Genomic DNA, 27174 nt, shown 5'->3' with positions numbered 1-27174 from the left:
ATATATATAATGCAGCTGCTGATAGCATTTTGTTTTATTTCAGCTCATAATCTTTATTGCTTCTGAGCAAAATTAAACTGCTAAACGTTGTGTATGATTAACTAGTAGGTATATTCTAAGTTTTATAAAGTATGGTATGCAACAGAACAATCAGAAGTACCCACAGCTTTTGGTTACTGAAAATACACCAGATCTGTTTATATCTGTAAAGCATGTGTGTGGTGGCAGTGGTTTCAGCTGTGCTAAACTGGGCGGAAGTTTGAAATTTTCAGCTCTTAATGATTTTAGAAACTAAGCAGCTCCCAGGGAAATACATTCATGCAATGACAGAAAAAGTGGGTGGCTTTCTTTTCCTTTTTAAAAATACCTAGTTGCTGAAAATATCTAGTCTTTGAACAGTTTAGCAGAGCTGAAACCAGTCTATATTAATGATGCACCCCAAACTCAGTCCCAAAAATGGAAGAAAATTATTCACCTTGAGTGAGACAGAATAAGGGCCAGTTTACTCTTACATGTATTAATGCTTCAGTGCTCAGATAAAGGAAAACTCTATGATGGCTGTAATTAGCTTTCAAAGATATTCTGTGTTTACTAGTTCTACAACGTAAGGTGACACACATATAAACAAATGTTTTCCATCACAACTTTGTATCTTTAGTAAGACATTTTAGAAACATGTTAGCTGAGTTAGTTTACTGTTAAAACAACTGTAGTCCTTGCCCTATGGAAAAGAAGGCAGTCGGTCAGAATGTGACATTGTTCTGGAAATATAAAGCATTTTACAAGGAAGCATAACCCTTAATGCCTACCTAGCCAAGCACTGTCCGAACAGGAAGGCAGAACAGATCGAAAACCAAACCATCAAAAGGAACACAGGGCATATACCGAGGAAGGCAAGGAAAAGGCATGTGCAGGAGTAATTTCGGGATTTTCTATGCATTTTCAATTTAATTTCAAATATGATCAGAAAAATTAACTGGACAAATCACAAAATTAATACTACTTTTAGTGTCCCTTCCTTCTAGACTTCTCATAAGGCAAATCAGAATACAATTATAAAGCATCTGGATCATGAACCAACCACAAAAATCCTGTGACTCCTGAGGTCCCGTCCACAATTTTCCAACATGAAATGGTGGGGCGGGGAGGGGCGTGGGGGAGTGCTAAAAAACGGCTGAATTTATTTTAATCCACATACAAGAAGATGGGGAATAAAAGCGATACATTTCTAATAAGGACACTGAAGTGCCGTATGCATCTATAGACACAGTGTACAAGCTATGCAGAAATAGAACTATAAGCTAGAAATGCGTGTATTTAATTGCATGTTTATGCCCAAGCGTTTGAAAGCTGGGTCTAATATGAAAAATAATAAAAATTAAAAACAATTTTAACAAATCCTAGTCCAAATATACCACCAGAATATTAGAATATACACATGTTTTTACCTATCAGAGAGAAATTATTCCTTAGGAAGAAGACAACCATTTTGTTTTTAAAGCCTAACACAATGGAAGGTTAAAAAAAAAAAAAAACTTAGGAAAAATAGAAAACAAAAAAACTTGGTTTCCAGCTCTTTGCCTACGTCTTCCAAAGGATCGACACGGACCCCTTAAGAGTGACAATCATGTGAGGTGCACGACGTCTGGTGCTCTACATGCACAGTCCCAGCTCAGCTCCTTAGGATTTCACCCAACCTTGACAAAGCCATGTGAACCTTGATGATTAATTTCCTTCTCAGAAAACTAGGGCAACAATTCTTACCCCAGAGAGCTATAGTGAGGTTTTATGAGCTAGTGGCTTCAGAAAGCTTCTTAGTGCTGGTATACAGTACCAGGCACAATGAATAGACCATTACTGCTGGTCATCACAGCAATGCTGCAAGATGGGCGTCATCATTCTCATCTTAACATGAAGGTATAACTTACTTGCCTGTGAAATAATTGAGCAATTGTGGGCGGGGAAACAGCTGAAGAGGTGATAAAGTACTTGAACAGCCAATCGAATAAATAATGCTAGTTACTGTTTATCTGTATCTTTAATAAAAATTAATCTTTTAAAAAGTTAACATACACAATTATCCACACAGCATACAAATCCTAAACCTACATAGGTGACCATAAATCAACCAAAGCTACAAACAGTACAAATATTAATAAATATTTCTACCTAAAGTCCAACATACAAAATAAACCTTTTTTCCTGAATTTAAAGGCATGCTCAGAACCAGCTCACAATTGCTCAGTCATTTCATGTTATTTTAAAGTATTAAAATAAATGTATCTTTGCACTTTGATAAAAATATATTTAAAACATAGCAATGTGAACAATAAATCAAAAAAGCAAATTCCCCTGATCACACACACACACACACACACACACTCACACACATACACACACACACACTCACTCACTGACCACCTCCTTTCTTTTTGATTCAGCTTCTAGTATCACCTTTCTTAGGGCTTGTTAGTGAATTGCAAAGATATATGAATTCTTATTTTCATAAGAAAGCAGCCCCAAAACACGTTTATGGCTTGAAATTCGAGCTCAACAACATCTGTGCAATTACAAGGTATATCTTGTAGGAATAATAGAGCTATGGACCATAAATACATATCAGTAGCCCAATGTTAAAATCATTAACTCTTATTTAATTACTATCCACTCTCTGAAAGGCACATGGTCCAGCTTACAATTAATCATAATTATTCAGCCCCACAGCATAGCACCACACAGCAACCAGAGAATTAGCAAATGTGCGGCCTTCTCATTCATTCTGCCTATTATAAGAACAGAAAGAAAATTCAGACGCTATGGCACCACAGGAAAAAAGGCAAACAGATTCATTTCCTGTATAATAAAAAAAGGTTTGAAAAATAGGTTTCTCTTCCACATTCTCTGGAGATCAGCTTCCAAGATTCTCAGTTTATAGGGGAAACCAATTAGGGTGAACAGCTAGAAACCATTTTGCATCTTTTTCTAATAACTTTGTGAATTTTTATTTTAAATTTGCTTTTTAAAATTATGTTGCATCACAAGCTATGGCTCTATCACCTACTTGCCAGCAAATCCCTTCCTGAACTAACTTATTCAAGACATAAAAGTACAGCAATCATTAAGAATGTACTGCCTAGCCTATCCTTATAGGAAAAGTTTATAAACACAGAAACATGAGAACATGTATACTCACACATACATATGTTTGTATGCTTCATCTAGCTTTCAATGGCAAATCACTAAATTCAAGAAAAGGAAAAAAATGTTTTCCCACTGTAAAAATTTATTACTTCTTCGTTAAAATAATCATATTAAGTCAACCAACATAGAAAAGTAATGTGAGTCAACGACCATCTTTCTTTTGCTTCACTACATGGGGTGAAGGACTAAATCCCTCAGAGGAAGGAGCAGGAAACCGGGAAATTATTTGAAAGTTCGTTCAAAAAAAAAAGCAGCTACCCAGAGCAGAAGCTCTGGAGACTGTAAATTTGAAAATATCAAGAAGTTCTTAAGGGGAAAAAAAAAGAAAACCATAAATTTACAAGAAACTAAGTCAGACTTTTTTAAAAAGTGTTCTAGTCTAGAGTAACAAGGCTGATGACTATGAACGATAAACAGTTTATTAACAAGTTATTTCATTAGACCCAGATCATTTCTTACATGTTAACATAGACATATTTTTAAATGTTTTCAACAGAAATGTCTACATATATTTCAAACATGTTAGAGATGTCTAAATGTCTAACATAGATTTAAAACATTTTTAATACTGGTTGATATTATTGCTTAACTTTCTAAATAAAAATTAAGTACATTTCACATTACCCAAAATGACCTACGGATTCAATGCAATCCTTATCGAGACACCAGAAACCGAAGGAAGCCATCCTAAAATGTATACAAAACCACAAAAGACCTCAAATAGCCAAAGCAATACTAAGCAAAGTAAACAAAGCTAGAGGCATCCCACTACCTGGCTTTAAAAAACACAAAGCTACAGTAGCCAAACCAGCATCGGCATGGGAGTAGTGTAAAAACAGACACATGGACCAATGGAACAGGAATAAAGCCATATACATGTAGCTAACTGATTTTCAACAAAAGCAGAAACAACATACATACAGTCTCTTCAGCAAACACTGATGAGGAAACTGTGTAACCAAATGCAGCGGAGGGAACTAGACCCCTATGACTCTCAACATATAAAAATCAACTCTAATGGATTAAGGACTTAAATGTAAGGCCAAAACTAAGAAACTACTAGAAACAAACATAGGAAAAATATTTCTCGTCATTGATCTAAGCAAAGATCTCAGTCAACAAAAACAAAAATAGACGAATGAAATTATATCAGACTAAAAGCTTCTGCACAGCAACAAAAACAATGAAAAACATTTAGTGACAACCTACAGAATGGGAGAAAATATGTGCAAACCATGTATCCAGTCAGGGAGTGACACACACAATATATAAGAAACTCAAAAACAAAATAATGAAATCTAAAAATGAGAAAATAATCTGAATAGAGATTTCTCAAAAGAAGATATACAAATGGCCAAGAAATATATGAAAATATGTTCAACATCATTATTCATAAGAAAAATGCAAATCAAAACCACACTGTGATGTCATCTCACCCCAGTTAGAATGGCTATTATCAAAAAGACAAGAAAATCCCTGATGCTGGTGAGCATGTGGAGAAAGGAGAACTCTTCTTATGTATCATTGGTGGGAATGCAAATTAGCACAGCAATTACAGAAAACAGAATAAAATTTCTTTCAAAAATAAAAACCTGTAATCCTAGCACTTTGGGAGGCAGAGGCAGGTGGATAACCTGAGGCCACGAGTTTGAGACCAGCCTGGCCAACATTGTGAAACCCGTCTCTGCTAAAAATACAAAAATTAGCCAGGCGTGGTAGCACATGCCTGTACTCCCAGCTACTTGGGAGGCTGAGGCACAAGAATTGTTTGAACCCAGAAGGTGGAGGTTGCAGTGAGCCGAGATCGTGCTACTGCACTCCAGCCTGGTTGACGGAGCAAGACTCTGTCTCTAAAAATAAAAATAAACAAATAACTATACATTCAGCAACCCCACCACTGCATATACACCCAATGGAAAAGAAAACAGCACGTCAACAAGGTATCTGCACTGCCATGTTCCCCGCAGCTTTATTCATAATAGACAAAATATCTAAATCAATCTAAGTGTCCAGCAACAGATGAATGGGTAAAGAAAATGTGGTCTATACACACAATTGAATACTATGCAGGCAACATAAATTAGTACAGCAATTATAGAAAACAGAATAAAGTTTTCCAGACTGACCCGGGAGGGCATTATGTGAAGTGAAGTAAGTTAGATTCAGAAAGATAAATACAGCATGTAATCCCAGCACTGTAATCCCATGCCTGTAATTCCAGTTCTTTTTGGGAGACCAGGGAGAGAGGACTGCTTCAGCCCAGGAGTTTGAGATCAACCTGGGCAACACAGGGAGAACCGATCTCTACCAAAAAAACAAGAGCCAGGCATGGTGACATGGGCCTATGGTCCCAGCTACTCAAGAGGCTGAGATGAAAGGAACATTTGAACATGGGAGGTCACGGCAGCAGTGAACTGAGATCACAGCACTGCACTTCGGCCTGGACAACAGAGCACCTGTCTCAAAAAGTAAAAATTAAAAATTAACAACTAAATTAAAAAATTAAAAAGTCGATCTTGGCTGGGCGCAGTGGCTCACACCTGTAATCTTAGTACTTCAGGAGCCTGGGGCAGGCAGATCACTTGGGGTCAGGAGTTCAAAACCAGTCTGGCCAACATGGTGAAACCCTGTCTCTATTAAAAATACAAAAAAATTAGTCTAGATGTTGCTGTGAAAAAAAAATACAGAAAAATTAGCCAGGCGTGGTGGTGGATGCCTGTAATCTCAGCCACTCAGGAGGCTGAGGCAAGAGAATCGCTTGAACCCGGGAGGCAGAAGTTGCAGTGAGCTAAGATCGCGCCACTGCACTCCAGCCTGGGCAACAGAGCAAGACTGCATCTCAAAAAAAAAAAAAAAAAAAAAAAAAGTTGATTTCATAGAAGTAGAGAGTAAAACAGTGCTTACCAAAGACTAGGAAGGGAAGAGTAAGAAGAGGTTGGTTAACCAACTCAAAATTACAGCTAGATAGGAAGAGTAAGTTCTAGTAGTCTAAGGCCCTGTAGGGTGAAAACAAACACTAATGTATTGTATATTTGTAAATGGCTGGAAGTAAAAATTTCTAACGTTCCCACCATAAAGAAATAAAAAATGTTTGAAGAGTCTGATACACTACCTATACTAATATGACCACTACACATCATTTAAATATCACACTGTATGCCATACATATGTATAATCTTATGTCAATTAAAAATAATAAAATAATGTTTAAAGTACATTTCTATTTGTCTACAGATAACACAGTATTTGGTCCACAAGACCATAACCAAGTAATTGTTTCTCAAATTAAAAGCAAAGCACACAGACCGAAGGCAAGGGAGACACGAGTAGGCAGCTTTCATGGGATTCGTTTCATAAGTTTAAACTCACAAAAGGGACAGCTCCTTCAAAGAATAAAGGGCTATACTCTAGGGACTCAGCCTAGAGAGATCAAAACTATAAATTTTATTTATTTCATTTTACTTTTTAATTTCTCAGATTGGATTAAAATTGTGAGAGAAAATTTTTTAAAAATACAATTTGTTTTGAAATTTTGAAAGTAAAACATTTAAAAGTATTAGCTATAGCTTCTCTATACATTTTGGTGCTCAACTTTATTCCGATTCAAAAATTACTTTCTTTTAATAGAGGATCCTCAAAACTATAATCTTTCTAAACTATAACCATAGGGCTATTTAAAAAATTAAAAATAATGCACAAATTCTCTACCAGTTCCTCTGAAATTTGGGCTTCCTAATCTGTATTTAAATTTTTAAGACTTTTAAACATAATTCTATTTATTAAGTGTTCAACAATTTTTCCATTAACAATGACCTATGCTCAATGAATGAATCCACATAAAAAAGTGATTTAATGTAAGACCTCCTAACATCAGAAGATGTGCACGTCTTTAGAAATTCTTACTTTTGCTTCAAAATAGTGACTCCTGTAAAGACTGAAATAGATTCCTTTCCCACCCTACTTAAAATAGCTTTTCTTAACACTTGGTGACATCTTGTACTGTGAAGCCAGCATGTGAGAATACTTCCATAACAGTGGCAAAGTAAGTCACAATTCAGGTAAAAATGAGTAAGTGACATCTCCAAAGAAGAAGTAATAGCACTCGGGTAAACATGTCTACCAATTCATTTTAAAAGAAACTGGACCCAAAAAATAATAGCCCCCAACTGAACCAACAGTATGTATAAATCAAGAAACAGCGAGCCACTTTCAAAACTTCAAATCTCTGCTTAGATAGGACATCCTTCCTGATTGACTGTTTCCAAGAGGATTTCCAAAATCTCACACTCTACACATCTAAGATCGCACCACTTTCTACCTGCTCCACATTTCTGTCTGGCAGAGGCACTGGCTTTTTCCAACCCCCTGGAGTCATACACACTCCTCCTCCCTCCTCAGTTACACAGATGACTCCTTAACACTAAGGTAATATTTAAGTCAGCCACAATATGAGCCCAGCTTCCTTTCTGATTTCACCTGCTGCCACTTCCCGAAGGTTTTCTCACGGTCCTTGGAGCACACCTCGTGATTCCTATAACCTAGCATTCACTCACGCCACAGCCCCTCACTGGATGCTCTAGAGTTCACCAACGTAATCCAATAAAGTTTTGTTTTGTTTTGTTTTGTTTTGACAGAGTCTCACTCTGTCACCCACGCTGGAGTGCAGTGACATCACACGGCTCACTGCAACTTTCCACCTCTTGGGTTCAAGCGATTCTTGTGCCTCAGCCTCCCAAGTGGCTGGAATTACAGGCGTGCACTACCATGCCTGGCTAAATTTTGTATTTTTGGTAGAGACGGGTTTCACATGTTGGCCAGGCTGGTCTGGAACTGCTGACTTCAAGTGATCCGCCCACCTCAGCCTCCCAAAGTGCTGGGATTACAGGCATGAGCCACCATGCCCAGCCCACAATCCCATAAACTCTTTATGGTGTAGCTCAACTCCATCTTCCCCTATCAAATGTTGTTCTCTTTCCAACTACAATGACAACCCTGACACCCATGATGTTTATTGGCATTCAATTATTTATTGAATGAATAAATGGCTTAAATAGCCTGCATTTCACTGTATGAAACTATAATCTGTTATTTGCCAAGTTTTTTTTTAGTTTTTATTTTACCAACACCACCATGAGACCGAGAACTCTCCAGCATGCGTACCTAGTCATCCCGTTTCACACACTGCCGAATCTGTCTCCTGTGACATTCGCATTGTTATAGAGACAGCAGGTGCTCAAATATTTGATGGAGTCTCAGAATATAAATAGTATTTTAGGATCATCTGATTTAATACCAATTAAAGATCTCTGAATGCCCTCTACAATATTTCCACTGCTCATCCTCTATCCCAACTCCCTTCTTCCCCAGGCAGCCAAATGTAATGTTTCAGAGCTCTGAGTTCAGGAAACTCCTCCTGACACTGGCTCTCCAGTCTTCCCCCTGACGTTGTATAAAAGAAGCTTACCTCTCTCCGTTTCTGCATAATACCAGCATGAACCTTCATGAAGGTTCATCCCTTCATACATTCATTCAACAAATACTCCAAGGCCAGGCACCTGGGATATAAAGAACATAGACACCACCACCTTCACCTCCTCCTCAGAGGCCTCATTCTCACAGTGTTAAAAATAAGCAGAAAATACAGACACTGTTTAAATAATCACCCATGCCGAATATGCCCAGCTCCTCAACCACTGGTACATGATATACTCTCACCTCCCCTTGGTCATTCTGGCTTCTTGCTCCCAAATGCCACCACTTTATTCCAGAAAACATCACCCACCTCCCTGACAACCAAAATATGACTCCTACTCCATTGGTAGCCAAAGCAGAGAAACCTGTGCCCATTTGTGATCCCAGATCCCATTTATAAGGTCCAAATTCACCATTCCCGGAAACCAAGAGGTTTTTTGTGATGTAGAAAGTCTCTCTCTTCCTCAATCCTCCGTCTGAACCAGGAAGATCCATTGTGCAAACAAAACATTTCACAGAACCCTAATACATAAAAGAGCTAAAATCAACATTAGCATAAATGTATCTTTTAATTTGGAATGCGTGCCCATTTCTTATTAAAAAGACAATCAAAGGAAACAACGAGGCTGTTTGATGAATAAAACAGTAACTGGAAACTGGGATGGAGCATTATATCAACCTTGGAATCCAATTTGTTCCTGCATTTCTGTTCTGCTTACAAAGCATCTGCTTAAACCTCTTGCAGATAAACAGATAAAAAACTCACCCTGCAATTTCAGGATGCTCTTTAATTACACAGATCCAAAAGCTCGAAAAAGAAATGAGAAGTTTCTGATTCAAAAAGTTGAATCACTAACAATGAACCAGTTCTCATTTTGTATGAAAACTGCAGGAGAAACAAGGACCCATTCCTCAGAATAGGCCAATAAAGAAAAAAGAGAAACCTCATATGCACAGAAAAACACGTCTTGCCACATCTTGCTACATGTGTTCTTGCATGACGACACAAGTGAAGCACCTAAACCTTCCCTGGCACTTAACCAAGCCTGGTGTGCAGGTGCAACTGCCATACACAGAAATGGCGCACATTTACCAGAGTGGGCGGGGGAAAACCCAACCTTCCCAGCAACGGTACATTGGAGAAACCTTTGAACAGCGACAGCAGGAGATGCCAGCTCTAGTCTAAAGTTTGCACAGAAAAAGATTTCATCTGGCAGGACACATGAAAGAATCAGCAGTTTCCAAGTTGTTTTTGTTTTTGTTTTTTGAGATGGCATCTCTGTCACCCAGGCTCACTGCAACTCCACCTCCCAGGTTTAAGCGGCTCTCATGTCTCAGCCTCCCGAGTAGCCGGGATTACAGGTATGTGCCACCACGCCTGGCTGACTTTTGTATTTTTAGTAGAGATGGGGTTTCACCATGTTGGTCAGGCTGGTCTCAAACTCCAGACCTCAAGTGATCCATCTCCCCCTTGGCCTCCCAAAGTGCTGGTTTCACAGGCATGAGCCACCATACCCAGCCCAGTTTCCAACTGTTAACACCGGAACATGATGTATTTGTACATTCCTAGCATTTCAAGAACACTCTCGAAAACTCCTAAGACTGAACCCAAACCCCAGAGCTGACAGCACAAATTGAAAGGAGGGCACAGCTACCTTGACGCCTTTTACAAAAATCATTACACTGACCATTTTCACACTACACTTCCTAATGGAACATGGATACTGTTATTGTTCTCTAGAAGTTTCCATGACAGACTACTTCAATAAACAAATGCAATTACATTATGCTCAGATTCTGCAATTTTTTTAAAATGTCAGATTCTTTTCTTATTAAACCAACTTCACAGTACCAAAACTAAAAAAAAAGAACGCGTATCCAAACATTATTTCATGTGAAATGCATTTTGATAAAGTTCCCGAAGCATGGTGCTCAGAGGTTATAACAGTCCGTGTAGGTTGAAGAAAAAGAGTTCTCAATCAATACATGACTATCTATCATTTATTTAATCATTATTTAGTTTTCACACACCTTAAAATTCAGTAGAAGAACCAGTACTCCTAAAGGTGGCCATTCCTATACCTGCCATCAATTACATTATTTTGCTTAAATTAAGCTTATATTATATCTGACAACATTCCTTGTTAAAACAAAGAATAGAATTCCTCTAAATAGGGCAATATTACACAACTATTAGAAATATACCCAAAAAAAGATAATTATAGAACTCAATTTGGAAAACATTCCAGGAACAGAAATCCAAGATCATCATTTATTCTGAAGAAATGAATTTGTTCTGATTTATATATTTTGCATGAATTTGATATAAATATTAATTTTGGATTTTCAGACTGAAGCAGGCTTAAATTAAAACACAAAGCCTCAAGGTATCATGAATTAACACATGAAGATACATCAGATAAGCAAATTATTTGTTTCCTTCTCTGAAATTTCTAAAACTAATACATTAGAACTTTCATCTAAAAAGCTAGCCATTTCAACTGTTAGAGAAGCACAAGTTCGATAATATTTGTCACAAAAGAAGTTATTCTGTCTTTGACGGTTGAGGGAGAAAGTCATTTCGGTGATAAAAATGGGTTTGTATTTGTAAGCAAGATTATCATTTCCAGTTAGGCCCCATCAGGCTACAGGGAAACACTGAATAAATTATGGCTGAATGAACGTCTTGGACAAACTTTAGTCACTCGTTTTCAGTTTCTTCACAAAAAACAAGAAGCTTTTGGGAAAACAACATGATTTTGTTATGAGAAAACCAAAGGCAGAAAGTAATAGATGGGCCCACAGGAATCTAAGTGTTTCATGACAACCAATGTATGGGTTGGCTTTCTTTTTCTTTTCTTTTTTTTTTTGTGCACAGGGCATATTCCATATTAATATTACTTCTTATAATCCTCCTGAAACAATCACTATGAAGAGTGTAAACTGGGCCTTTTCAGGACCTTTTTCCCATGTATTTTCTTTTTTCCTGACAAATGGACTGTGGTCTTGTCCTCTCCTGGCCTCTCAGCCACGCACAAGCGGTGTAAGAGTTTACAGGTCACGTGTGAAACTTCAGTGTTTCCACCCCGTGAAGGCAGAGCAAGAAAAGTGATGAGACTGTAAAACTCCACCCTGAGAGTGCTCTACCAAGACACACAAACGCGTATGGGAATATAAGCTGGGCTTCGACAGCGGAAAGTGAAAAATGGTATTTTCACGGCTGAGTCGTTAACACACACAGGAGAAGCCCAGGAACACCACTGAAGGCTGTTCCCGCCCAAAGAAACCGCATTTTCACGTCTGACAACATCTATTTAGAGCAGACGTGATTTCTGCAGACAGCGATTATTTATGCACATTAGATGTGCATTATTTAATGGTACTACCACACCAAAGTGGGAATTTTCTACGCATCTTTGAATAGGCCTTCACTCCCTCCCTTCAATAAGTATGTTCAGTTTTAAATAAACCTTCAATGTTAACTGAAAACAAAGCATCTGTATTTAAAACCTCTGGATCAGAGTGTTTTTACTGTCTTAACAAAACAAGTGGTTGAAAGGAAGACTTAGCGACATTTCCTATAATTAGCCAAGAAGAGCTGAAAAAGCTTTTAACTAGGTACATCTCAGCAAAAGTGACAAACCAATCTACGCTTGAACCCCCTAAGCCCCAGCTCCACCCAATCCAGACAGGCCTGTTTAACAATCCGTCCTACTGCAGTGGCCCCAGGCACCGGCTGCCTGGTCTCTAGAAGCCACGCGTGATCGTGTGCACACGGCTCCCAGTGCACACGGCTCCTATTCCACACGGTTTTCTGCTGGTGATTCCCATCATCTGCCAAGGAGACCGTAGAATCCTTCGGTGCAGAACGGCATTTCACGACTGCCTGCGTCTCCCACACTCATGTCTGTGACTTTCTTGTTTTAGGCAGGAAAAGGCGTGTAACGAGTGAAACAGCCCTTCTGCTGGGAAGGTAGCAGTTGGAATCGAAGCGACGACTTTGAAATATTTAGTGTGATTCTTGGACCCTCGTCCCACCGCTGGGAGGAAAGAACTTCTTAAAGGAAACTGCGTAAAAAACCACAACGAAAAGGATCTGTTGTGACTGAGGGCAGAGTCTTTTCAGACAAATCGATTTCTGCTCAAAGCCACAGAATCAGAATAAACAGTCCTTGTTCATGTACCCGGAGCAGAAAAAGACTGATCCGTGTCATTTCGGGGTCGGGCGAGGCCTCTGAGACGTCACAGATCCTCAGCACACTCAGCGGCTGATGTAGCCGGCGAGACCCGATGTCAGTCACTAAGGCCACGAGCCACCAGGAGGAGGACAGGTCTTCATTCAAGGGGCTCGATTGGGCCCCCGTGCAGGCAGGAGGATGATGGTGGAGAGGACAGGAGGCTGACACTGTGCCCCGCACTGGCCCCTCTGCAATGTGGATCCCAAAGACACCCATAGTACCAGCCGCTCAGCCTGCTCTGATGTCAACCACCCGTCGGGGCTTCGTCCTCCAGGGCCCACATCCCACTGCAGCAAGACAATGCCCCAGCCAAGCTCTAAGCCTCCCATGCAACCCAGGACACACTGCTGGGGGAACCAGTTTCTCAGGACTCAGGCCAGGGGTACAGGTCACCAGACCTCAACAAGCACATGTCAACACCTCTGAGCCCTGTGCTGCAAAGACATACAAGAGCTAAGAAGGGAGATCTCTCACGGAGCCCTCAGCCCTGGGCATGCTCAACTGTTCAGCTTTCACAGGGACCTTCCTGCATATGACTGATTTGCGGGTGTAAGAATCATGCTGATGGTCCCCAATGGTGTCAAGGGTCTGTAACGGGGAGTCAAAAACTGAGTGTGCCTGTGGATTCTGAGGCCACAGCCTTCTCTCCTTTCAGGCTCCGACTGCAGCAGGAAAAGGTTTACAAAGCACTTCCTATACAAGTGAGACTTTACAGGCTTCATGGAGGCTCCTGGGACTCTTATGAGTAGGGCAGGCAGCATTTACTTTTTGAAAACAAAAAGGAGCTTAAACACCACATTTACTGAGCACCAACTATGTACCTGGCAAATTTCTCAGCGTAAATCTGGCTGGTAGTGAGACCCCCTCAGGGAAAGCCCCTCTCCAGGTGCAGACACACAGTAGGTGCGTATGCTGGCAGTGGGCCTGGGGACTCCACGCACAGGGGGTTTAGTCCATGCACTCAAGCTGACATAGCTAGAAAAGTACAAGCTCGGTCATTTCCTGTTAATGAGGCCTGAGTAGAGGGTTTCTGACTCTTAAAAACAAAGGAATTGAAGAGATTCAAAGTAAGATTAAGAGTCAACTTCACCAGAGTCCCATCTGAATATGGCAACAGGTTCTTAAGCCTACCTCACAAGAGATGCCAAGACCTTGCCTAATGAATAGTCTACCTTAAAATGTCTTTGAAACGCCCAGAGTTTTGGTTGCCTCAAACATGCAGTAGCTGGCTTGTGTTTAAGGGTCATAAAAGACCACTCCCTCCTCCCCAGAAAGAAAGGAGGACCTGTAAACATTGGAATTACACTCAGTGCAACAAGATGCTGACCCTAGACAGCCAGGAGTTGGGACGAAGGGAAGAGCAGACTGACACCTCTTGCTAATGCTCATTCTCTCATGCGTTCATGGAGTGGAATGGCAGGTGCACTGGCAGCCCTTTTGAAGTCACTCATCGTCCCTGTGTGTGTCCACTTTCTCTCTCTTCTCCTCTCTTTGTGTGCGGTGTCCTGTCTGTTTCTCCCTTGCTTTCTTTCTGAGTCTCATACCCTTTCTGTGTGAGAATACAGTTTGTTCTTTTTCACTTCTCTTTCTTTTGGTGGAGGGCAAGGGATAGAAAAGACAAAGTGAACAAACAACGTAATTGGCCATTATTCCATGATTAATGCAGAACTCTACATTTTTACATTATATAATCTCTGAAACTACTCACAGGGCAGATATTCTATCTGTTATGACTAAAATGTAAAATAAAGAAGAAAATGCTGACTGCTTTGAGAGCCCTAACTCATATTTGGATGCAAACATCTGAAAATTAGCCAAGGAACTGACAAAACACACAAGAAGAACATGGTTATCACACTCAAACAGTTCCACATACTATAATTTCAGGGCAAGCTTTCAAAAGACACTCCCTTCCTTCTAACCACAGCCGAAGATATGAATGACGGAATGTGCACATTCAACGTGAAATGTCCTCACCACCAGGACTCATACCTAGGCCCATGCCTAAGCCCAGGCAATCGTGTTCCAGACTCTCTAGGCTCAGAGGATAACATGTCGTCTTCGCCTGGCTATATTTTCATAAGACTCTACTTTCCAAGCCAAATATTCTTTTGAATTATATTGATCTGAGGTACCCATCCCCCCCCCCTTTTGAGACAGGGTCATATTCTGTCACCTAGGTAGAGTGCAGTGGCAGAAACACAGCTCACTGCAGCCTTGACCTCCTGGGCAAGCCTCCAGGTAGCTGGGGCCACAGGCATATGCCACCACAGCCAGCTAATTTTTTCTTTTATTTTTTAAATAGAGATGGGATCTCACTTTGTTGCCCAGGCTGGTCTTGAACTCCTGGGCTGAAGCAGTTCTCCTGCCATGGCCTTCCAAAGTGCTGGGACTACAGACATGAGCCATCGTGCCCAACTGCCCACCTGTTAGGAATTGAATTGTTCCCCCACCCGCCCACAAAAAAAATATGTGAAGTCCTAAACCTCACTAGGCCAGAATGTGACTGTATTTGGAGATCAGATCTTTATAGGGGTAATTAAGTTAAAGTGAAGTCATTAGGGTGGGCGCTAATCCAAGATGGCTAACGTCCTTATATAAACCGGAAGCGTGAGCACAGAGGTGGGCAGACGTGAAGGGAGGAGGCTGTGCAGGCACCAGGAGGAGGCCAGGTAAAGGTGCAGGCTGGACTGATGCGCCCACAAGGCCAGGCACACCCAGGCTCCCGAAGCTAGGAAGAGCACAGAGCAGGTTCTTCTGTAGAGCCTTCAGGGAGAGGGCTGTGACCCTGCCAAAGCCTTGATTTCAGGCTTCCAGCCTCCAGAACAGTGAGACAATGAACGAGTTTCTGTGTGTTAAGCCATCCAGCCCTGGGTACTTTGTATGACATCACTACAGAACTAACAGACCACACGGAAGCCCTTTAACTGAAAAGCGTTATGTGGATAGCACGATCACGGAGTCCAAAGTTGCCACAAGCCCTCTTAGTAGACAGTCTGCTTTCTGCCCTAGAGCCCCGAACAGTGCCGAGTTGACACGCTGTCCCCTCATCTGCCCTGCTCTGCCGGGATCTGCAGAGCCATGATGAGGAATCAATCCACAATGAATGCAGAAAGTTCACCCGTGCTGCGTGGGAAAACTTCTTTCTTCAGTTCTTCCATTTTCCCGTTGAGAGGTACTGCAGCGGAGCTTGGACAAGGTTTGCATTTAATAACAACGGGACGGGATGATCCATGCACAAGAACTAAGCTCGAGCACATACTGTGCCGTGTCTTCACTACAGGGTGCACAAGTAGCCAAATGCTAGGGGCCAGTGACGCTGTGTGCAGATTACGTGAAACCTGACTGGGAAGCTTGTAATAGGTCCATCGAATTCCTGCTACGATTCAGGTCAAGGCTCAGCACACATTTCCTGTAAAGGGCCAGACAGTATGGATTTTAGGCTTTGCAGGCCACATGTCCTCTGTCCCAAGAATCGCCAATGCTCATGCTGTCAGTCAGTACAGAAAAGAGTGGGTGTGGCTGTGCTCTAATAACGGAGCTGCACTTGGCCTTAGACGCTGGGGAGATGAGGCAGCCCTGCCCTGGAGTGAGTGGCTTCATCATGCCTGGGAGACAGAGACCAGCAGGCAAACAGCTTTGACAGCCATGCTGTGCAGCACTGATGGGCCTGGCCAGGACAGACAGGCGGCTACACTTGTGTTCAGAGCAAATATAATTTTAGAGAGTGAAGCAGGGAAAAATTGGAAAACCAACAACAGCAAAAAAAAAGAAACGGGAAAGAAAAATGAAGAATGAGAAACAAACAAAAATTGTACGCATTACAGACAGGAGTGGTTCACAAAGCACCAGCCAGTGTTGCAGGTGACATTAAAAATACTTCCCTATCCTTCCAATATGATTTTTTAAAATCCCTGTGAAAAGCCAAATGGTCTATAAATGGGTAAAAGAATAGGTCTTTAAGCCCTCCTCAAAATGGGGAAAGAGGGGTGTTAAATCCCTCCTTCACCACGATCTCTACCAGCCATCTAATATTGCAGAGTTATGAGGTGAGAATAATGTACCCAATTGGCGTAGTAATGAAAGTCCCTGGGCAGAAACACAGACTCCATCCACCCATACACTGCGGACATCTACTTTAACAAGCCTGTGTGTGATTTACTGCCCCAGACTCTCATATTAAACATTTTCAATATCTTTTAGCAGTTTGATAAAACCTGTTAAAATTAAATTCCAACCACAACTCACTCATCTGCACCTTAGGAAGCAAAGGTTATACTAATGTGATCTCCCTTTATGGCCCTTGACAAGAAAGGAAAGGAAGTCTGTCCGTCTGCACGTACAAAAGTAGTGAACCGAAAGCACAAAGGGGAGTGTTTCCTCAATTCACACATGCGTTGTGTGTGTGCATGTGTGTGCACGCACGCACACACACGCACATGCACGCACGCGTGCACATTGAGGTCAATGAATCCAGATGTGGAAATAGGCTTTGCTGCTCAGAGTGTGGCTAACTGCAAACTCAAGAAAGATCAAGACGAAAACCTACAAAGAGGGCCTCGGCTGCACGTTTCATACGTATGTACATGGATGGATCGAAATTAATATTGCAGTGCATTACCTGAGACCCATTAAAAAGAGACCACCCAGTGGCTCAAATGTTTGAGATAAAACACTTCATCTGGTTGTCCTAACCCTTTGTTTAGTGACTTATTTAAAACAATAAGCATTAAAATATTCAGACCCACAGCTTCTATTAGGAGGTTTTGAGGCTATTTTGGGGATAATCGGTCATTTTCTCAAGGTCAATGGTCCATAGTGTTAATTTAGTCAATAAGCAAATATTACAGATAAAGTATGCATAGATATTAAATATATTTCACATGAGATCTTTATCTAAATATCTAATGTATAACAACATAAAATACACAAAGAATACATGCAGCTGTCCCCAACTGTGGTCAGCAAAACCTGGCCTGTATTACTCAGCAAAACATGCGGCCCCCACACAGACTGCCCAGAGTTAGGGCCCAGCATCTAGAGGAGGGCAGGAGAGAGGAGCTGGAAAAGGGACCTAAAATCACCGACATAGCAGTGATACTCCCGGGGCTCAGAAAGTGACAGCATTTCAACCCCTTGTGGGCCTGCACTTACTCAGCATGGAGCTGGACCCCTGATCACCAAAACTGGAAAGACAAATTCCCTTCTGCATCTGTGACCAGGCCTAGCCTGATTTCAAGGAGGTTTAAACGATGGTCAATACACACTGCCCAGATCTGGCAGAGACTCCTCCTGCAGGAACGTAGCTTTTCACATCCAGGTTCCCAACTTCCAAACACCCATGACCAACTCTGGCCACAAGTCCAGCCCTGAGCATCCTAGTCCACCCTGATCCTCCCTATTTTTTCTATTTTTTTAAGACAGGGTCTTGCTCTACCACCCAGGCTGGAGTGCAGTGGCACAATCTCAGCTTACTGCAACCTCCACCTCCTGGGCTCAAGAGACCCTCCCACCTCAACCTCCTGAATAACTGGAGACCACATGCGCAAGCCACCACACCTGGCTAATTTTTGTATTTTTTGTAGAGATGGAGTTTCACCATGTCGCCCAGGATGGTCTCAAACTCCTGAGCTCAAGCGATCCTCCCACCTTGGCCTCCCAAAGTGCTGGGATTACAGGCATGAGCCACTGCACCCGGCCTCTTATCCTCTTTTTTTTTTTTTTTTTTTTTTTTTTTTGAGACGGGATGATATCTCGCTCTGTCACCAGGCTGCAGTGCAATGGCACAATCTCGGTTCACTGCAACCTCTGCCCACTGGGTTCAAGCAATTCTCTAGCCTCAGCCTCCCAAGTAGCTGGGATTACAGGTGCCCACCACCACACCTGGCTAATTTTTGTATTTTTAGTAGAGAAGGGGTTTCACAGTGTTAGCCAGCATGTTCTAGATCTCCTGGCCTCGTGGTCTACCCGCCTCGGCCTCCCAAAGTGCTGGGATTATAGGCATGAGCCACCACACTCAACCTCTTATCCTCTCTTTCTAAGGCTGTGCTAGGAAGAGCAAACACACATGGTGATTTCTGTAAATACAATTTACTTACTTATTTATTTTTAGAGACAAGGGGTCTCCAGGCTGGAGTGCAGTGGCTCAATCATAGTTCACTCCAGCCTCAAACTCCTGGACTCATGCAATCCTGCCACTTCAGCTTCCCAAGTGGCTGGGGCCACAGGTGCATGCCACCACGCCTGCATAATTGTTTAATTAAAGACAGGGTCTCATTCTGTCACCCAGGCTGAAGTCAGTGGCACAATCTTGGCTTACTACAGCCTCAACCTCCTGCACGCAAGCAATCCTCCAACCTCCAGAGTAGTTGGGACTATATGCATATGCCACTATACCTGATTAAATTTTTTTAATTTTCTGTAAAGACAAGGTCTTACCATGTTGCCCAAGCTGGTCTCAAACTCCTGGCCTCAACTGATCTGCCCGCCTCAGCCTCCCAAAGTACTGGGATTACAGGTGTAAGTCACCATATGCAGCCACTGAGGTCTTAATAGATGGTGTTTTTTTAAGTGACAAAATTGTCAATTTTTAGGTCTCTTGCACTGATGATTAACCAGGAATATTAGCCTGAGGCCGGGCAGGGTGGCTCACACTTGTAATCTCAGCATTTTGGAAGGGGGAGGCTTTTGAGATCAGCCTGGCAAACATGGCAAAACGCTGTCTCTACGAAAAATACAAAAATTAGCCAGGTTGTGGTTGTGGGCACCTGTAATCCTAGCTACTTGAGGCTGAGGCCTCAGAATTGCTTGGACTCAAGAGGCAGAGATTGCAGCGAGCTAAGATTGCAACACTGCACCACTGCACTCCAGCCTGGGCAACAGAGCAAGACCGTGTCTCAAAAAAAGGACCTCAGCAGCAGGTTCCCTGCTCACTTTGGCTATTCCATTCCCTAGATCACCCCCATCCCTAATCCTGGGAACCATTCCCAGAATCCAACCCCATCCTCTGAGCTGAGGCAGCCACCACAAACTTCACACCCCATTAGCCAGGGGACAGAGGGGGATCACTTTTCTCCTAAGTGAATCAGGCCCATGTAGACAGAACAAAGGAATTAACTTTGGTTTTAAAGAGCTGGCAAAAGACAGACCAGAGAAGAAGAGTAACTAAGAAGGGTGTGAATAGTTAGAGGTAGGTAAACGTAGGTGATGAGGCCGACACCAGCTCCTCTGGCATCTGCACCAGATAGATAAAAATCAGAACTGCTGCTTCTGAGAGAAATCAGAAATGGGGTAGCCAAAATGCATATTGTGAAAATGAGAATCTTATGCAGTCAAAAGCTTATTATGCTAATCATATCATATACAAAGCATTAGGAGTGTACAGCTCTAGAGGATAAACCCAGCAAGTCTTAACTTCATCAAAGCATCTATAACACTTGAATATATTCAAACAGAAGGAATCAATTATCGTTCTGACTGTGGTTTTTCTAATGCATGGTTGGGGTGTTTTTACTTCCTGTTGGCTTAACAGAGCTCCAGTGGCCACAGGTGGCTCAGGCAGGAACCGAGAAGGCTGTGTGGAGGCCAAGAAGGGAGGCCAGCTCTCAGGCCAAATGATGGAGCAGGGCTTTCATCCCCAGAAGCTCCCCTGACTTGGAGGCTCAGGATTTGAGACTTTCTTAATTTCTCTTGTATATTGACAAGTTATCATTGCATATATTTATGAAGTACAAACACGACATTGTTTACATAATGTGGAATGAATAAATCAAGTTAACTAACATTTCCATCCCCTCAAATAGTCGACATTTTTATGATAAGAGCATTTGAAATTTACTCTCAGCAGTATTAAAATGTATAGAGCTCGATTATTGGCTGTATTCAACACACCATGCAGCAGAGCTCCCAAAAACAAACAAACAAACAAACAAAAACGAGCAAGAAATCAATAAATCAGGCCAGACGCAGCGGCTCATGCCTGTAATCTCAGCACTTTGGGGGGCTGAGGGGGCGTGAGACCAGCCTGGCTGGCCAACAGGGTGAAACTCTGTCTCTACTAAAAAATAATAATAATAATAGTAATACAAAAAGTAGCCCGGCATGGTGGCGTGGGCCTGTAATCCCAGCTACTCGGGAGGGTGAAGCAGGAGAATCGCGTGAACCCAGGAGGTTGCAGTGAGCTGAGATCACGCCACTGCACCCCATCCTGGGCAACGGAGTGAGACCTTGTCTCGAAAAAAAAGAAAATGAATAAGAAATAAGTAAATCAAACCTAAGCCTACGCCTCCTTTCTAACCCAGCCTTTGTACCCTCTGGTTCTGACCTTCCCAACCCCCTTCCCTGAGTTGAATGGTTTCAGGTTCTGTGTATCCATGAACACGCAGTATTTGTCTTTCTGCGTTTGGCTTATTTCACCTAACACAATGTTCTCCAGTTCCACACACGTTGTCACAGATGACAGAAGTTCTTCCTATTTTATGACTGACTCGTACTGCACTGTGTACACACACCATTTATCCACCCGTCCAACGCAGGCTGGTGCCGCATCTCAGCTACAGGGTGTGGACGCATCTCTTTGACACACTGATTTCATACCTTTCAGGTAAACACCCAGAAGCAGGAGTGCTGGCTCACACGGTGAGTTCTATTTAAAGAACTTCCATCCTGTTTTCCATAATGTCTGCGTTAATTTACATTCCCGCCAACAGTGTATGAGGGTTCCCTTTCCTCCACATCCTCGCCAACACTTGTTATTTTGGGATCTTTTGGATAATAGCCATTCTAAGAAGAGGGAGGTGGATACTTCCCTGTGGCTTCACTTTGCCTTTCTCTAGCTTTGAGAGTTCTAAGTAGAAGGCCGTTGCTGTGTATTTCAACCCTGGATTCCACATTCAACTCCATCTACCTGTCTAGTTCCAGCCTGAGTCCTCTGACGTAATCAGTAACCCAGGGAGCTCCACGCCGGCAGAAGCAGATGACACTAGAAGATGAAGCTCCTTCCTAAAGAAAGCAGAGCTGGAAGAGCGCTGTGTGGGGAGAACCCTGGGAACAGATCCAAGGCGGCTTGTTCTGAAACCCAGAAAAAATAGGGGCGTTGTGAGAAATTATCCCCTAATTACTAAGGAGCTGTTAACAGATGAAGTCAATCTATATTTGCTGATGCAGAAACATATCCAAGATATATTGGCAGAACAGTACGTATGGCAGGAAACCATTTGTGTGTGTGGGTGTGCTTAAAATGCTCATATATGTGCAGAAAATTTCTGGAAAGATGCAGGAAAAAAGATAATTGTGTTTTGCCTCCAGGGGAGGGAAGGCATGTGGTATTCAGGGCATTTTTATTTATTTTCCAGTTTACATACTTCTCTATTTTCTTTCCCATTAGCATGTACTACTGCTGTTATAACTAAACGAGAAATGCTCAGGCTTTAAAGAAACAGAAGGAACTGAAAGCAGGATAGGAACAAGGTTCTTAAGAATTGTTCTGTTCAATAAGAAGGAAAGAAACAAAACCGGGGCAAAAAGTACTCTTCCGTGCACAACGAAGTGACTGAAAACAAAGGTGCCTTCCAGTGAAACGTGGAGACAGCTTGGGCTCTTTGCCGAGACCCTAAAGTTGGTGCTTTCAAACATATCACGGACGGAACGAAAGCTGCAAAGCACCTTTTCCAGAATTGGGAGTTCTTTCGATGTGTTGGGTGATTTCTAGTTAGGATTGCAGTGCTGGGAACAAAAGGCATCAACAAGCAACGAGGTGGCCTCCTGAACATGAATGAGGCGGGGACAGCCACCATGGCGTCACCACAGGAAGAACGTGTGAGTCCAGGGCACGGTGGTGCTTAACGCCCAATGTCCACCTGAAGAATGGCAGCCTTCGCGGGGTCCCCAAAGAGTCACTGCGTTCCAGAACACACCCAGATGTCATCACGAGGGCTCCGCTGAAAACCCTGCTCGAAAAAGGAGACTCACTTCTAATGTGATGTGGAGAAAAATAACATATTTCTGAAACGTTTAAGCGGGGAGAACTAGAGAAACGTAGCAATGTGCTCAAGCTCCGTGGACAAATTCAATGTTTCTCCCCGTGAGAGCGCCGACCCACCGTATTGCCTGCCCTCTCATCCAATTTGCAGGGAGATGCTAAAGGCTTAGTATTTCAAATAGGAGAGGCCAGAAAGTATTAGACAGCAAGTGTTTCACTAGGGCCAGCTCGCCGCTACCTGTCCAATGGACAGGTGCCAGGCATAAGGCCGAGCGCTAGGGCCCTAGGGCCAGACAGTGCGTTTGGGCCTCAGCTCCTTTTCCCCACAGGAGAGGGACCTCAGGGGCAAGATCATGATGGCAGTGGAGAGGGGTCCCAATGTGACAGGGTTGTTACAGAACTAAGGGAGATAGTGAAGCACTTGGAACAGCACCCAGTATGACTCAAATTCATACCTCTATTACTCTGAAAACACCAACCAAGCCTGCAAAATGGCTCATTCCTTTTAGTCAGTCAACTGGTATGTAGAAAATAATAAGATATCTGTTGTCATTTTTCTTCTTGGCTATTCATTGAATCTTAAAGGATGATGAGGGAAGGGAAAGAACCAGTGAGCACCTAGCGGTGTGTCCCAGAACGGAGCTGGACTTCTATAAATACAGCAGAACGTTTCTTCACATTTGCTGTGCGAGCTGATATTAACCAGGTTAACAAAGTCTGGGAAGGTTCTGGAACTACTGAAGGTCGCAAAGCTGACCGAGTGGACAGACTGGGCCTTCAACCCCAGGTCAGTGAGAACAGAGCCTGGACGCCTCATTCCCTCCACAGAACTTGTTTTCTGTTTTGTTGTTTTATGACGAGGATAGTTTTTCTCAAGTAATTTCTTCTATTAAAAAAATAGAAGCCAAAACTCTTCAACGGTTTTCCATCCCTTGCCTGAGGACAGTCTTACGCCTTTGCATGTACCCAAGGTCCTCATCAGTTTAAGCCAAACCCGGCCGGCGCCCCCAGCACACCCGCAGACAAACCTTCTCCTGCGGTCCAGGGAGACCCACCCTGTGTCCCCCCACTTCTTCCCAAATCTCTCCTTTCCCTCTGTCATCCAAAGCCACACTGCCACCTCCAACAACTGGGCTCAGGTCTGACACTCTTTGCTCGCCCTTCCGAGGCCACACCGCTGCCCGGCACTGATTCACTGCTGGGTTCTGTCCAATCTCTCCACACCACCACAAGGCCACAGGTGAGACACCTTGGAAGCACAGGACACGGGAACCCAGATGGTCACCACACAGGCGCTTCTGTGGAGCAGGGGCACGGAAAGCAAGGATCAAGCTGCACCTAAGTCACCTCACGAAGGGTCAAAGTAGCCATGACACTGACGATGATGTGCTAGTTCCCATCAAGCCTGATGTTGTCACCCAATTAGCAGAATAAATTGATTTCCTTCATAATGGGCTCTGTCTCCGCGTTCATTTGCCTGTGTGAGCTCTAAGGGAGGATTCGTGCCTGGAGAAAAGGTGGGGCAGGGCGAGGGGAACCACAGGAAAGGCCTGATGCCATGACGGGCAGCAGGAGGGTGCACGGCTGCCCATGACAGCAAAGCATGGCTCATCAAAAGTAAACACGGAACAGGGAGACCAAGGGGGGCTAAGGAATTGTGCAGTTGCTCCTAGCATAAAAACTATTAGGCAAATGCCTACTGAGTCGTACCCATTCATGGCTCTGTTAGGGAGCAAGAATGTTGAGAACAAGGCAGGAACTTAAAATAAAGATGATTGCCCGAGACATGTTGCACAACGGACATAAAAATAAATCTGAAAGTATAATTATACCCTATTGCAAGGATTTAAATAGTTAAACGGTCCAGTTTAGTGTCTGCTTTATTTCCAGAAATCAATAAGTAAAATAAACCTGTTAGCCAGGACTCTATCAGGTGCTGTGAGCCCAGTTTTGTGCAGGATGGCTAAAATAATCCACATGCCTTTATTTGCAAGTATTTTCCATTCTTTTCAAAAACAACGGCAAACCCAGCATGTAATTTTTTCCCAACTAACTCCTCTTACCTCCATGCCTCATAACTATTCAAGGGATAAAAGAAAAAGGCTCCCTCAAAGGCCTCCCACATATTTTGAAACTTCTACAATGAGAAACGTCCATTAACGTGAGAGCTCGCCCCCATCCACAAGTGTTAGTTTTAATTACAAGTGATCCTGTGTATCAGGCCCTGCCAGGGCGACCAGTCGAGGGGGCTCCGAGAATTTCCCAGATCGTGCATTTTAATTCACTACAATGCTTTGTCGCTGGGGGTTTCAGCGTTCAGTAATAATGTGCTTTGTTCTCAAAAATGACCCCCACACCTGCCAAGTGAAAAGAAAGCCAAGGAGACCCTTGCAGGATGGTGTGCAATCACGCTGCCCCCCAGTGGGCACTGCCGGTACAGCAGCCCTAAAGAAGGTCAGCACTAATGGGGAGTTAGCACCTCTGCATCAGGCAGACAGAAAAAGCGCCGGACACCCGTAAACACGAGGAGCAAGAAAAACTAAAACAGAAGTGCATCTAAGAGAAAAGCCAAGTGATCTCCTCTAAAGATTCCATGGGCATCAAATAACCAAGTGTGCAGGTGTGAAATACACTCAAAAGCCAGGTATACAAACATGTCTACGGAGTACGTAAAACTTTTACATATGAAAACCTGAGGCAAAAAACATCTCTGCATCTGCAAGTGTGCATATGAACAAGACACACAGATTAACTGCACTCGCCATTCTCATAGCGGAGAAAACGGAAGATTCAGTCTGCAGAATATAACGGCTGTGCTAATCTGATAGGCAAAAGAATAAGCAAAAGATAATTTGAACACTGTGGGGAGGAGGAAACGTGGAGAGTGGACTAAGGGGGCTATGTGATTCTCCATTTCAAATGCAATTATTTCCCAGGATTCAGAGCAGGGAAGGAAATACTTGAGATTTCATAAATATTAAAAATTCACAGGCCAAGCATGGTGGCTCACACCTGTAATCCCAGCACTTTGGGGGGCCGAGGCGGGGGGATCATGAGGTCAAGAGATTGAGACCATCCTGGCCAACATGGTGAAACCCCACCTATACTAAAAACACAAAAATTAGCTGGGCATGGCAGCACGCACCTGTAGTCCGCCCAGCTACTCAGGAGGCTGAGGCAGGAGAATCGCTTGCCCCAGGGAGTCGGAGGCTGTAGTGAGCCGAGATCACGCTACTGCACTCCAGCTTGGCGACAGAGCAAGTCTCTGTCTCAAATAAAAATTAAAAAAAAAAAAAAAAATTCACACAAAGTCATAAAGCCACGAATAGGAAACTGCCTTGCTTTCTTTTTGGTTATATATCAAAAGTTTTAAATTTCTCCCTAAATTCATAAGTAGTGAGGCTTCCTTTACACAATGCAAATCGAATTCCAGGAGGAGAGGCAAAGTACAGATCCAGCCACATATGAGTAGCAGTCCCCAATTAGCTAAACCAGGCTAAGCAGCTGACTGTAAAATGTTCAGTACATCTAGGTAGCAGGAAACAGCAGTATCTTCTGCGACACCTACCAATGCTATCATGACACCTATGATAACTTTCATGACAACATTCTAAAATAAAATGTAACTATTTCCACATCACACTCAGACCCATTTCCTCTGGGAAGTGCATGAGGGCGCAGGCTCACTCATCCTCCAGCAAGGATGCTCACGCACAAACTGGCAGTGCCCTCCGCTGGACAGTCCGTGAACCACACCCAAACAAGGAAAGTACTGCTTTCCATTTCTGGGTATTTTGAAATAAAAATACCACGAAACAGCTCAACTATTTATCCTAATATGGTCCCTTCAAAACCACGTAAAAATCTTATGCTTTCAGCAGGCTGGCTCTGATGTGTAAATTAGTTCTAAATTGAGTTCAATCCTCCACAAACATTCTTTGTCTTTGTTACTACATACGTATGATTTATAGTTCTCCCTCCAGGGAAATAAAGTTAAGTTCTTTCACAATTCTTAGAAGAGAAATATGAAATACGGCTCTATGAAGTTATTTCAAAAATGATTTCTAACGAGGCCTAGGATCCTCATGCCATTACCATAATATCTACAATTTCCTTGCTTTCAAATTCATTCTTGCCTATGAAAAAAGATATGATTAGGCACAAAGGTGTATAAAGATGATAGCAAATGACAGCCAGGCACAGTGGCTCACGCCTGTAATCCCAGCACTTTGGGAGGCCAAGGTGGGCAGATCACCTGAGGTCAGGAGTTCGAGACCAGCCTGC

At 42.8% G+C, this 27174-nt stretch overlaps 1 protein-coding gene across 26 annotated transcripts in view; it reads right to left on the bottom strand.

Moving 5' to 3' along the window:
- The window catches only part of PARD3 (par-3 family cell polarity regulator), a 706589-nt gene that overhangs the window by 490014 nt on the left and 189401 nt on the right, over positions 1–27174 (bottom strand). The window lies entirely within an intron of this gene.

The sequence above is a fragment of the Sapajus apella genome, unplaced genomic scaffold (assembly GCF_009761245.1).
Source record: "Sapajus apella isolate SASKATOON/1434 unplaced genomic scaffold, GSC_monkey_1.0 scaffold111, whole genome shotgun sequence".
Classification (NCBI taxonomy): Eukaryota; Metazoa; Chordata; class Mammalia; order Primates; family Cebidae; genus Sapajus; species Sapajus apella.
The sequence above is the reverse complement of the archived record's forward strand: the minus strand, read 5'-3'. Positions and strand labels throughout refer to the sequence as shown.